At 46.1% G+C, this 13,658-nt stretch overlaps 1 protein-coding gene across 3 annotated transcripts in view; it reads left to right on the top strand.

Annotated features, from left to right (window-relative positions):
* The window catches only part of MSRA (methionine sulfoxide reductase A), a 316,176-nt gene that overhangs the window by 263,148 nt on the left and 39,370 nt on the right, over positions 1-13,658 (top strand). The window contains exon 6 of one of the 3 annotated variants that reach the window (XR_008306842.1): positions 10,627-10,757. The exons of the other annotated variants lie outside the window; for them this stretch is intronic. The gene's annotated coding sequence lies outside the window, so the exon portion shown is untranslated. The remainder of the gene's footprint in view (positions 1-10,626; positions 10,758-13,658) is intronic. 3 annotated transcript variants of the gene reach the window in all.

The following is a 13,658-nucleotide window of genomic DNA, read 5'->3' as shown; positions in this document are numbered from 1 at the left end:
GCCTGGAGAGGGAAGCCCGTGCAGCTGCCTATATACCGACGGGGTGGGGTTACCGCCAAAAAGCAGTTCTCAGTTTGCAAGCTCCAATGTGGTCTCTGCACAGGCACAAAGCCCATTCATGTAAGAGCACAGATGACCACTAGAAGAACCCAAGTTACAGGTAAGCAACCTGTCGAGCCTCCCTACATGCCTGCCCGGAAGCAGTAATGGGCTGGATGAGGGAGAATAAACTGAAGCTGAATCCAGATAAGACAGAGGTACTTACTGTGCGGGGTCAGAACTCTAGAGATGATTTTTATCTACCTGTTCTAGATGGGGTCACACTTCCCCAAAAGGAACAGGTTCGCAGTCTGGGAGTACTCCTGGATCCACACCTCTCCCTGGTTTCGCAGGTTGAGGCGGTGGCCAGAGGTGCTTTCTATCAGCTCTGGCTGATACGCCAGCTGCACCCATTTCTTGAGATCAGTGACCTCAAAACAGTGATACATTTGTTGGTAACCTCCAGACTTGACTTCTGTAATGCACTCTACATGGGGCTGCCTTTGTATGTAGTCCGGAAACTTCAGTTGGTTCAGAATGTGGCAGCCAGGTTGGTCTCTGGTTCATCTCGGAGAGACTACATTACACCTCTGCTGATGGAGTTACACTGGCTACCTATAGGTTTCCGGACAAAATACAAAGGGCTAATTATAACTTATGTCCCTGCTAAGCAGGGGGAGAGTAACTGGCCCTATCCACTCCCAGCACAGTATTTCCAGTGACTGTTGCTGGTGTCTATCTTATGTTTCTTTTTAGATTGTGAGCCCTTTGGAGACAGGGATCCATCTTATTTATTTCTTATTCCTCTATGTAAACCGCTCTCAGCCATTTTTGGAAGGGCGGTATAGAAATCGAATGAATGAATGAATGAATAACTTATAAAGCCCTAAACGGCTTAGGCCCTGGGTATTTGAGAGAACGTCTTCTTCATTATGAGCCCCACCGTCCATTGCGGTAATCCGTGGAGGTCCGTCTCCAATTGCCGCCAGTTTGTCTGGTGGCCACACAGCGACGGGCCTTCTCGGTTGCTGCCCCGAGACTATGGAATGCGCTCCCTATTGAGATACGATCCTCCCCATCTCTGACAGTTTTAAAAAAATATTTAAAAACCCATCTTTTTATTCAGGCTTTTTCAGCTTCTTAATAATGTATAGGTTTTTAATTCTATGATTGATTTTTAAATTGTTAGTTTTTAATTGTTTTTATATGTTTTTATATGTGTTTTTAACTGTTTTATCATTGTGAACTGCCCAGAGACATGAATGTGGCGTGGTTAAATCAATCAATCAATCAATCATTCAACCATATCCGAATCCCCCAAGGTGCTTTGTGGGATATCTGGAGTCCGGGACACATCATCCCGGCCTCTGGAGTTCTGTGCTGTGCCATGCAGCGCAGATAGTCCGGGAGCACAGTCCTCACTCCCAGTAAGGCCAAGCACTCGTTTGAGGGAAAGGTGAGGTCAACCAGCCTCCCCACCCACCCCCCGCCACGCATGCGCCCCCTGCCTGGTCGTGTGAACGACATCTTGTTCTTGTAGCAAGAAATGGTGGTTTCCATTTATAAAATGAGTGCCTTTCAGTCGTGGACTTGCTCATTCCCACCCACCCCCATCTGTGTGTACAAAGAGGAGAGGTTATTTTTGTTTTTTATTAAACCACAGTTATGAATTACATGGAAACTCAGGATACTGTGGCTTTGTTTATTGTTTGAGGCAGCAAACCAGGATCCAACTGTATTTAAAGATAAGAGACGAAGAGCTGAAGCAAAGCAGCACACAGTCCTCCATGAAAACACATGGCCTGCCTCTTCTGCATGGAGCGATGTGTTCTTCAGTCTCTCTTCTGCTTTTTGTGTGTGGGCACACACTTGAGTCTAGACTAGTTCGGCTGAGTTGGTGACCAGGCTGTCCTGCCTTGCTTTGGGGATTGATCTGGATGATTTTTCAGTTCTTCCCAATTCTGAGGATACAATTTCTCTGTTTCTTGTTCAGCTGGTGTTTTAATCTAATAACATAAAAGTGCTGGGTTATAAAAGATCCTTTTGGCCCATGGATGGATTCATGACTGATAATCTGGGATACTCTGCCTTCCCTCTGACCACTAAGAAAAGATGAGAAGCAACATATTTTGAGAAATCTGTTCATTTCTCCATCATCCTGTTGAGTCACTTTAACACAATGTGACAGCAAGCTCATTGGGAAGCTGTGGATAGTATTCATTCATTCATTCATTCATGTTATTAGATTTCTGTGCCGCCTCACCCATATGGTTCTAGGTGGTCCACAAATACAAAAACAGATGAAAAAGCGAATAGCTCATTAAAACAAAATTAAGACCAGTTTAAAATCATCCCAGTACCCACCAGGCTAAAAAGGATGTTTTTAGGGTTCTTTTAAAGGCAGCTAAAACTCTCAAGCCTGTAATATCCATAGGGAGTGCATTCCAGAGAAGGCCTGATCCCCAGTTGCCACCTGGTGAGCAGGCAGCAACTAGAGATAGAAAACCCTCCCGATGATATTAAAGTGCAGTGGGGATCATACTGAAAAATATGCTCTCCCACCTACAATTCTATCTACAAGTGCTTAAAAGCGCGCGCGCGCACACACACACACACACACACACACACACACACACACACAGAGGCTTTCACGCATTATGTTGGGACAGATGTGTAAAAATGTTTTCTTGTGCATAAAAAGCATGCAATTTGTGATGTTTCTCATAGAGGGTCCATAATTTATAATGTAATTAAAACTTCTGTTAAGATATACATACCACATGTCATCTGTGGTCAAGGAGTAGTAAAAGGAAATGTGGCAGAGTCCATGTGGGTATCCTCTGGGTGAATATTATCTATCTATCTATCATATGTCTGTAAGTAAATAGGCCATGTACATAAATTAAAATACAACAAATGTGAAAACAGGATACAGTGATTAAAAAATTATGATATAAAACCAATTAAAATTAATTAAAAGCCTGAGAAAATGTGCCAAATAGCTCATGTGCATGTGCGGCAGCCTTCAAAATGGCCGCCACAAGCCAGGAGCCCAGAAAAGACTGGGGGGAGGCCAGTGGGGGGAAGGATAAGCTTTAGAGCCCCTACAGCCTCAGCAGCACCTGCCGGAGTCGCCAGAACGACTTAATTTTTTAAAAAATGCTTTGAACCCCAGACTGGCTCCAAGCCAGCCTGGGGTGCGGGGTGGGATTCGGTTTCAGGTCGAGCTGAAATGGGCCAAGTCTAGCTCAAGGGCAAACCCTCGAGCTGGCCAGGCTCAGTGGTGAACTGGCTCAACCTCGAGCCAGTTCGCACATCCCTAATGTATCTGCCAAAGCTGATGGAAAGCACCCTTGGCCATTGCCTCAACCTGAGAGACCAGAGAGAGTTTTAGATCCAGGAGCACTCCCAAGCTACAAACCCGTTCTTTCAGGGGGAGTGTAACCCCATCCAGAAGAGGCAGATCTAAACTATCTCCCGAGTTCTGGCCCCCACTGTCAGTACCGCAGGCTTACTTGAATTCAATTTCAATTTGTTATCCCTCATCCAGCCCATTACCGCCTCCAGGCAGTAAGTTATGCCATTACCTGATGAAGTAGATATGGAGAAATAGATTTGGGTGTCATCAGCATACTGATAACATTCTGCAACAAATCTCCTGATAATTTCTCCCAGAGGTTTCATGTAGATGTTAAAGAGCATTGGAGACAATATGGAATCTTGTGGAACTCCAGACACAATTTGCTTGGTGCTTATCATTCATGCCATCATGCATTTCAAGGCCTAGAGGATTGGAGTATTTTCTTTGTGGCTTTGCCAAGCTTGTAGATCTGATTGTTGAGTTTCCTTGGGCAAATCTTCCTTGGAGTCTTTCCCTTACGATGCATCTATGAACAAACTCTTCCCAAACATCTGAGTCTGTGTATTTGTGGAAAGCATCAAGACTTATCTGGCTTTTAAAGACGAAAGCTCATCTTTTGAAGTGGGGAAGATTTTGCATAAATTTTGTTTTGGTTATTTTCTACATTACATTTCCAAACCGTAACCCACTCCAATCCCTAGAGCTAGGATGGGATGAAAATCTAAATGAATAAATAAGCTATAATTTGTCGTGTTTTGTTCAAAGGTTTTCTCAAGTTTCAAAACCAGAAGTTTCATGGCTGCAACTGTTGGTGGAAATAGTGGGTGTTGCTGCTGATCCGAAACAATTTAAATCTGAAACAATTTAATTTGTATGCTTTGTTTATGACACAGATCATGTGTCAACTGAGAAACATTCTGTCATTTGATATTAACTGTGTTTCCTCACACCTATCATCCTTGTCAGTCTGGTGAATCCTCATTTGGCTTTCACCAAAACCTTGGGCAACCTACCAGCTTCAAATGACATTAAAACTCATCACTTGTATAGCAAGCAAGTTTCCTCTTGCATGGTTGGTGGTTCTTCCTCTTGATCAGTGTAAATGTTAAAAATAGTCATCTTTTGTGAACAACATGGGAGCATCCAGTTTAGTGTCAATGGTAACTGGATCCTTCCTGAGAGTCTTCATGAGGGGTTTGAATTCAGACTGGTTCGTTTTGTTTCAGCCGAACCACAAACTGGTTCAGCGATTCAACGACACTGTCAGGGGGTGCTCCCCAGAGCAGCCCATGCACGTCACCTGTGCAGTACCAGCATGCACCTGGCCTCCACACAACCACATAAATGACCTCCATCCCAGGTGTGTGCCAGCACCATGTGTGGGATGCTGGAGGAGTACCACCACAGCAGGAAGCCGCCTGGAGCAGCAGTCGCACAGGTAAGGACCTACTTACTTTTAAAGGTGCCGCTCGCCCCCCATCTGCAGTGCCCTTGAACCTCCAAACCGGTTTGTTTTTCAGCCAAACTGGAACGAACCAGTTTGCAGACTGGTCTAAATTCAGACCAGTGCATGAAACTTGGTTCGCTGGCACCTTGGTTCGTGCCCACTCCTAGTCTCCACTTTGCCTATATAGCTTATGAACTGTAAGCCTAATTCATCTGTGGGGCATTTTGACCACTGGCAAGTAAATAAACCCTGGAGAGATTTATTTTCCTTGCATTGTTCTTTCAGCTGTACGAGAGAGTTCCCTCTCTTCTTACAATACAGTCAGCCCAATACTGTCTATTAAAAAGTCACCATCCATTCGCAAGCTCACATTTCCATTTTAGCTCAGCAAAAGAGGTATAGATTCTGAATGGCAGGGGAAATCATAGTTGCTGGTGATGTTGTGTGGGTCCCTCTAGAAGCAGAACCCCTTGAACTTCTTGTGAAAAGGGGTCAAGCCTTCAGCCTACACTGAATGTCCCAGAAAATGTTAGAACTTCCTGTCATGTCACTGCTACTACAGGTATTCCCATGCCCTGATTGGTTGACAGCTTGGCTTTCAATGTCTGGGGCCCCCATATGAATTATTTCGGGCACTTCCTGCTCTGTGGCTAGCATGCAGAGCCACACTGCCTTAACCTTGAGCCTGCATTCCCTGCCTTCAGTTCTTTCTCTCCTTTGTCCACTTTATCTTTGTCATCCTCAGACACTGACTGCTCCTTCAGATTGTGGCAACAGACCCAGCTTGAGTAGGGGCTCCATTGATCTAGCCCATCTGTTGGTCTCTGAACCCTCACCTGGAAGTCAAACTGTTGGTATTCACTTCTTGAGTGTCACAGCTGGGAGCCCATCTGTGGCAAATGGGTGGTAGGACATTTGATCTAAAGCAAGGCTGCACAACTTCGCCCCTCCCTCCCAGCTGTTTTTGGACCAACTCCCATAATCCTCAGCCACAGTGGCCAATGATCAGGTATTATGGGGGCTGTAGTCTGAAATCTACAGGAGGGATGAAGTTGTGCAGCCCTGATCAGGATAGAAAGGAGCAAAAACATTCTGTATGTGGAATGGAATGCAAGCAAATGGAACAGGGAAACAAAATGTCCAAAAATGAAGTTCTGAAAAGGAGTGAAATAAGAAGTATCTTTTGCATGTTTCCTGCGCATTCTGCAGCAAAACAACGTTAACTGGCAGTCTTTCAGCATGCCACCACTATATAAGATTTATTTAGCACCTACTGAAAGCTGCAGAATGTTAGCATTCAGCCAAGAATCCAATGTTTGCAGGCCCTATAAAGACACAGACTTGCATGCATCTGCACTTGCTGGTCCTGATACAGAACATACTCAACAGAGCAGTGAGAGAGGAGAATCTGACTTATTTCATGATGACGCAGGGAACAGCACGCACGTTCTAAAAGTACCCTCCTTGGAGCAGCTCTGAACGTCATAGAGATGCTTGCCTGGTTGAATGCAGGAGTTGTCTGCACATTCGGCTGGCAGCCAGCGCTGCTCTCAGATCGGAAGGGCTCTTGGAACCTGCTTCCAGCTCCTTCCCTCACCCTGCTGCCCAGACCTAGAGACAACAATGCCTGGCTCCTGGGGTGCATGATCCTTTCACACCATCCTAGCAGCATCTTTCCATCAAAAAATCATGAGGCTGGAGAGTGCCAGGTGAGAATTCGTTACATTATTAATATGCTCTTTGACAAGGAAACATGATTTCCTCTGGCTTTTCTCCAAAGCATCTCTCTTTTTCTTTTCTTTTTTTCTTGTCAGTTTTATTTGGGCACATATTATGTGATGGAGATCTTTGGTGGTTTAGCCAAAATATGATGAGGCACCAAATTATATGTGTAGATAAATAGGGAAAGTGTTGAGAAGTTTTGTGTTCCATACATAAGATCACACCTTTCCAAAACATATTAATTAAAACTATCTGACCTGGCACAGAGCATCTGTGCCATTAGTTCTCCCTGTCTCTTCCCCCGTCTCTTCAGCCATTCTTCCCCGCTCTCTTCAGCCCCAGTTTGTTCTCCCCCACTCACTTCAGCCCCAGTTTGTTCTCCCTGCCCTGTCCGCCGCTTCCTCTTGCTGCCTGGCGGCTGGCCTGGCCACTGCTTTCTCTCGCTGGCCGCTAGCATTCCTCTCCCTTTCGCCTTGATCGCGAAATCTCACAAGAGCTGCCACGCATGGGATTAGCGACAGGTACGCCTTAGAGAGAGAGAGAGAGAGAGAGAGAGAGAGATAGATAGATAGATAGATAGATTGAGACATACATCTCAATGTATGTCTTGCTGAGCATCGCTGCCCATGTGTTCAGGATGTGGCTGTGTGGTGCTTGAATCTGCTCCCCAAATGGTCTTCCAGAGAGTAAGTCACCACACTAGTGCTGCTGGCCCTCAGTGAGGTGTGCTACTGGTGTGGAGAGTTTTCAGGTGATCCATTGGACCCATGTTGGAAGTAGACTGAAATATTTCCCAAATTCTGTGGAGCTGCAACCACACAGATTTCCTTGGCAACCACACCACAACATGAATGCCTGAATCACTAAAATGCCTGAATCATGCCCTCTTAATTACTAACCCAGATTAGCCCCTGTGCCCACAAATTTCACTGAAAAGGTGGCCAGTCCATCCTTTTAGAGACCTCCAGGTTGACAGTAGAATAGGTCAAATGGTATTAAAGTGTAACTCATGAATGTTAAATGAACTCTAGTGTATCCCTGTGGAATCTTAGCATTTGAAGGGATTAAAAAACCATCTTGGTCAACACTCTACCCAACCCAACCCTTTACATACTCAAGCTACCAACAGTATCTAAATGCAGTGTGCCAAAATTAGAGTGCAGGTGCAAGGGGAAAGGGTGTCCCCAGAGAACTAACCCAAGTTAGTGAGTGATCAGATGTATTCAAGTGACCCAAGCTGCATATTCATGAATAAGATGACCATCCTTCAAAAGCAGCTTATTCATTTAATTAATAAATAAGTATACTCTCATTTTGTTTATTACCGTTGCTATCCATTCCTATAGTGGTTTGTTTGTGTGGCATGTTCTACAATTCTTACTCCGTAACTGTTCTGAAGAACTTTCCAATGTAGGCAATTATTTTCCCATTTACTGGCCAGCAACTGAAGCCAAGAAGAATCAGTTCTTCCAAGGACATTCACTGAGTTCATCCAGACTTGAGCAAAAGCCTGATAGATATGAGCTTCACTTGTGCTGAATGGAGTACCCTTAGATAGGTCTGACTGATCCTCTGGGTCTGCTTACAGTGTGAAAAAAGTACATTTGTGGTCACTTGGAATCATATATATGTGCAATTTTGATTGCCTTTTCACTGATGAATTGATATAGCATGTCATAAATTAAGCTGCTTTTATGGGAGAAATTTCAGTGGATTGTTGTATTTCCTGCCTCTGTGTCATTCCAACCTGGAATGCCCCTTTTTGCTCTCTTAAAAATCAACTTTAGTGCAGCAAGGGCATAGACAAAGGATAAGCAAGAATCACAGCTTTGCTTAGTTGGATGCAAAATGTTTGTGCCCTTGAGATTACTTGTATGGTCAAGAATGAATGGGGTGCAGAAATCTCATGTTCATCCATTAGAGCAAGATGCCGTTTTCAGCTTTTAGCATACATATGTGCACCTTTGTGGCTTGCACAAGCTAGGGCTTATGAATCTTTTCATATGTATTCACTGCTAGTACACATAACAGTATCCAAGAAGAGGATGCTGTGTTTTTCTCCTGCTGATCTGTTCAAGGAGAAGATGATAAAGGAACACCAGAGCACTATAGAGCTTCTCACCTCTCGGTGCCTTTACAACATTAAAAGAGGGGTGTGTGTGTGTGTGTGCGCGCGCGCGTACGCACGCAAAGCCTGGCTGTCCATGCAAACAGCCCAATGACAAACCGAGCCTTCATTCAGCCATCAGGCTGGGTCATCATATCAAGGACGTTCTATCTTCTGAGTCTGATTTGTGAGAGGAAGATGAGCTTGCTCTCAGGTTAACTGCTGAGATCAAGAGTGAAGGGACCCATTTGGCTGTTTGCTCAAATCTTATCAGAATCTCCAGTTCCTGATTCCCTCTTGTTCACTAGCCTTTATTGTACAATCATGTGCATCTCTGGTTTGTAAAGAGCTTACCTTTCCTTGAAAGCTGCAATCCACTTTTATCTCATCTTGGAAAGCCAGCATTTCAGAGTCCTCAGGGCCAAACCAGGTGAATACACAGAACATGTAGCTGGGGCCTGTGACAGACATCCTGATTAATGCTGCACCCATGGAAGCAAAGGAGGCACATGTGCAGTACCAGCATCCACACTTCCGAAGCATGGGTGCTCACACAGAGGGGGCGATTTTTGCTGATCCCATCCTGACAATGTCATGATGAGGCTGCTGCAGAATGCCTTTAAAACACATCTGGTCACTCCTTTCCATTGTTTCCCAATGCTTTGTTGTATGTGCTATACAGTAGATGCTAGAAGATTGCTCATCTCATGCTCTGAGGCCTGGACTAGTTTTCTTGCAGAATACCCAGGATGTCTGTTGTGTGTCTGCAGGGAGGTCTAGCTGATGGGAGATGTTCTTTGAGAGCTAGTCTAAAGGAGAAGAGCTGACAAGCATAACTTGTCCCTTTTGCTAAGCAGAGTCCACCCTGGTTTGCATTGGAATGGGAGACCACATGCATGAGTGCTGTAAGATATTCCCCTTAGTGGATGGAGCCGCTCTGGGAAGAGCATCTGCATGCTTGCATGCAGAAGGTTCCAAGTCCCCCCCCCCCCAACTGCCCCGGTAGCTTCTCCAAGATAGGGCTGAGAGAGACTCCTGCCTGCAACCTTGGAGAAGCCACTGCCAGTCTGTGAAGACAATACTGAGCTAGATGGACCAATGGTCTGACTCAGTATATGGCAGTTTCCTGTGAGAAGAGGAGCACTGAGAATTAGCTGAGGATTGGGCTGATTGATAGTGCCTTTGTGTTTGATCAGCTCTCATTTACTGTGGGGACGGGGAATAGCCTGACGCATGTGTATCATTGTGCTCATGGTGTTTCCCCGTCCACTGAAGTGACTGGGAAACCTTTGTAACTAGGGGAAGCTCCTTCATCTACTCCTGCACTGTCACAGGACTAGGGCTACTGTGTGAATGACAGGTGCTAACTGGGAAGCAGCAGCCAGCACTCCGTGTGGTGTAACACCAGCATTAGGGACCTTCCGCGTAATGTGAAAAGCAGCCCCGATGGTGTTGCACAACAGGGCAGTTGCACAACTTAAAACGGCATCCACACAGTTGCACAGCACTAGTTATAAATGAATTAATTAATGAATGTTATACTGGAAGCACCGCAGAAAAGTATGGGCACGTTTTTAAGTCGTTGCACAACACTGTCAGGCCTGCCTTTCCCGTTGCATAGAAACCCCAACAGGCCCCGATCACCAGCATAACAGTGTGTGGAATGTCAGGCAGTGTCCTAAAAAGTGAATAACTCACTTCAGAGTTGTTGTTTTTAAGCAAAGTCAGGAGTAGCCAAACAGCAAAAAGCAAGTGTGAGGATTCTCTGACTGCACTGAATGTGTGGGAGGGAAGATGTGGGGATGTGTCGTCCGTGCTATTGTTCCTCCTGAATGAAGGAGCTAATTTGAAACTTGGCATCCGGCATCACTTTCTTGTGGAGCCTGTTGCTATATTGCTCATGACTTGGAGATGTGCTTCCTGGACTCACCCTGCTTGTTCTTTCTGTAGTGCAAGCAATGTGTGGCAGATTCTCTGAAAACATCAGGCAGGCTGTGCTCTTGCTAAAGGCCTGTGACAACATGTGGCTACAGTCCCCAATTGGGAGAAACATGGTGCCATCTTGCTGACTTCTAATAAAGGTAGCTTCTTTCTTTTCATTAATACAGTGGGAACATTTAGCAGTAACAGAACTTTGCCTTTCTGTGAGCTTCATCTTGCTGGAAAGCAGCAACTGTCTATATCCAGCATTTTCTGCGGTCAGCTGCAGAAATGTTCGTGAAGAGTTGACACAATCCGCACTCCTTCCCATGATCCGTCACTCTTTTGTGCTTTACTTCCTGGAGGAATTTTTTTCTCCCTGCAAATGTTTGTGCCTCATTAGAGAAGTACAGGTTTTTGCCCGATTGGTCTACAAAGAAGTTTATCACAGTCCACCTTTCTGAATATGGCCCTGCCCTTTCCCCCCTCATTATTGGAAACTCTCACTTGGGTGGGATGGAAGCAGGCCCTGGTAGCAGTGTTTGGCTCAGGCGAACAAGGGCCAAGGCCAGATTTGGAAAAGCAGGCTTGGTCCTTGTCCTTGCTCCTGGCAGTGGGCCCATGATGGGCAAGAGGCATCCTCTACACATCCTCCCCTGCCCTCCGCACAGCCCTTGTGCCTAGCTCATGTGGAAGGAACGTTGAGGGAGAAGCCGCCCTTCCCTTTTCGTCTTCTTCTATTCTGTGAAGCCAAAGGGGAGCGGGGATGCCACTGGAGTTGGCAGGATTGGTTGCCAAAGCACAGGCAGGCAAGCATGAACCTTGGGAGCAAAGGCTGAGTACTCTCCACTGGCCATAGTGTCTCAGACATGGCTCTGTCCTATGACAGGCTGGGTGTGTGTGGAGAGAGGGCTTGTAAATTGCCTGGGCCCTTGTGGGGTGGGGGCAGTGCACACACACATACACAGCGCCATTGGTACTCACTTAAGAGATCCCCATCAGGCAAACCCAAGCCACCCAACGTTAGGGGTGCAGGGAAGCTTTTGCCGGCACTATGCCATTTCCCCCAAGTATGTCACATTTCCTTTCTCCATAGGAGTGAACAGCAGCCATTCACTTATATGGGGTAAAGTAAGAGTGTACTTGGGGGCACCACAAATTTGGGACAAAATTGGCAGCTTCATCCTGCATAGCCTCATCCTGGGTTGGTGTGACACAGACTGTTGAGAACTCAGTTGGCCTTTTCACTGCTTTTGGGAATGGGAACATAACTCAGTGGAAGGGCATCTGCTTTGTATGCAGGTCCCAGGTTCAATCCCCGGCAGCATCTCTGGGGAGGGCTGGGAGAGACTCCTGCTTGAAACCTTGGGGAAGCCACTGCCAGTCAGTGTGGACAATACAGAGCTAGATGGCCCAATGGTCTGACTCGGCACAAGGCAGCTGCCTAGGTTTCATATATTCATGTATCCGTCCTTCATTATGATCGGTATGTTAAATCTGGGGGCCCCATGTTGGGGTGTAGGGCCTTCACCACCATAACAACCTCAGCATGAGTTGACGGTGGAATAGTATTGATGTGGCAGAGAGCAAACGGGTGCACTCAGAGGGTGGGGGTGGGTTGGAGGCTGAACCTGCTCCCTGTCCCGGTGACCCTATTAAGAAGCAAACACACTCTTTTCTTGGTAGCCCCTGCTGGAGTGTGTCAGGATAATGGGAACTGGCTTATACGTGTGGTGGTGTTATTACTACTACTACTACTACAGATATTTATATACTGCCCTTCAACCAAAGTTCTCAAAGTGGTTTACATAGAAAAATAAATAATACATAAATAAAATGGTTCCCTGTCCCCAAAGGGCTCACAATCTAAAAAAAGAAACATAAGATAACCAGCAACAGCCACTGGAGGGATGCTGTGCTGGGGTTGGGCAGGGCCAGTTGCTCTCCCCCTGCTAAATAAAGAGAATCACCACTTTAAAAAGATGCCTCTTTGCTCAGTTAGCATCATTTATTTAAAGGCTATACTCATTATCATTCTTGGGGCAGGGAGGGCAGGTGGGGGGAGGCAGAGATGGCCCCCCTCCCCCCTCCAATGATCACTGCTGTTCCCTTTGGTGCACTGCTGCACGCCCACACGATCTGCGCTGCACAGAGCACTGTGGATCTCCAGAGGCCAGGACTCATTTCCCCTTCTTCCAGGAATCCTACAATCCACTGCGCAATGAGCACAGTGCATTGGGGAATTCCCCCATGAGCTGGGCACTCTAGGCGCCCGACTCTGTTTTTGCTTGGGCTGTGTGCAACCTGAACATACGTATGACTCCATACCTGGGGTAAAGGGAGTGCTCGTGCCCTTTAAACCAGGTAACAGCCTGGGTAGAAAACTCAAACTTGCGGAGAGGCAGTGGTAGCATCAGCCTCAATCCCAGCAATGCATACAAGCAGCCTTTACCCAGGTAGGTCTTCCCTAACCTGAGTAGGGTTGCTCGTGTGCACAACCTCTTAATATATTATAATATTACAGTATAAGTTAGGCTGTGTTCTCACAATCCTGGCAATCCTGGTTAAAGAGTTAACCAGGATTACTGAGCCCCACAGAGCTGGTTGTGGAAACACAGATTTCCTAGGCAATTCTGGTCAAACTGCTGTGGTTCAATCACATTACCCACTATAGATAACCAGGATCTGATCCCGGCTATTTATCCTGTTTAAATCCAGTTAACCACAGCAGTTTGACCGGGATTGCCCAGGAAATCTGCATCCTCACAACCAGGTCTGTGGTGGTCAGCAATTCTGGTTAACTCTTTAATCAGAATTGCTGATATTTTGAGAATTCAGCTGTAGCAGATTACCAAGCCTTTGTCTCAGAGCAAGCCCACATGAGGGGAAGAAAAATGCTGAATCATCCCCTCCATGCTTTCCGAACAAAGGCTTCTCCCAAAATCTTCCTTTAATTCCGGTAGTTCACACTGCCGCCACCACCACACAAATTATCAACAGTTTGACTCCCACCCCCTGGGCTTAGGTGGAAATCCAAGGGAGAGTTCTCTCTTTTGCTACTG

This window comes from Hemicordylus capensis, chromosome 1, assembly GCF_027244095.1.
Source record: "Hemicordylus capensis ecotype Gifberg chromosome 1, rHemCap1.1.pri, whole genome shotgun sequence".
Lineage (NCBI taxonomy): Eukaryota > Metazoa > Chordata > Lepidosauria > Squamata > Cordylidae > Hemicordylus > Hemicordylus capensis.
Note: the sequence above shows the minus strand (reverse complement) of the source record. Positions and strands in the feature narration are given on the sequence as shown.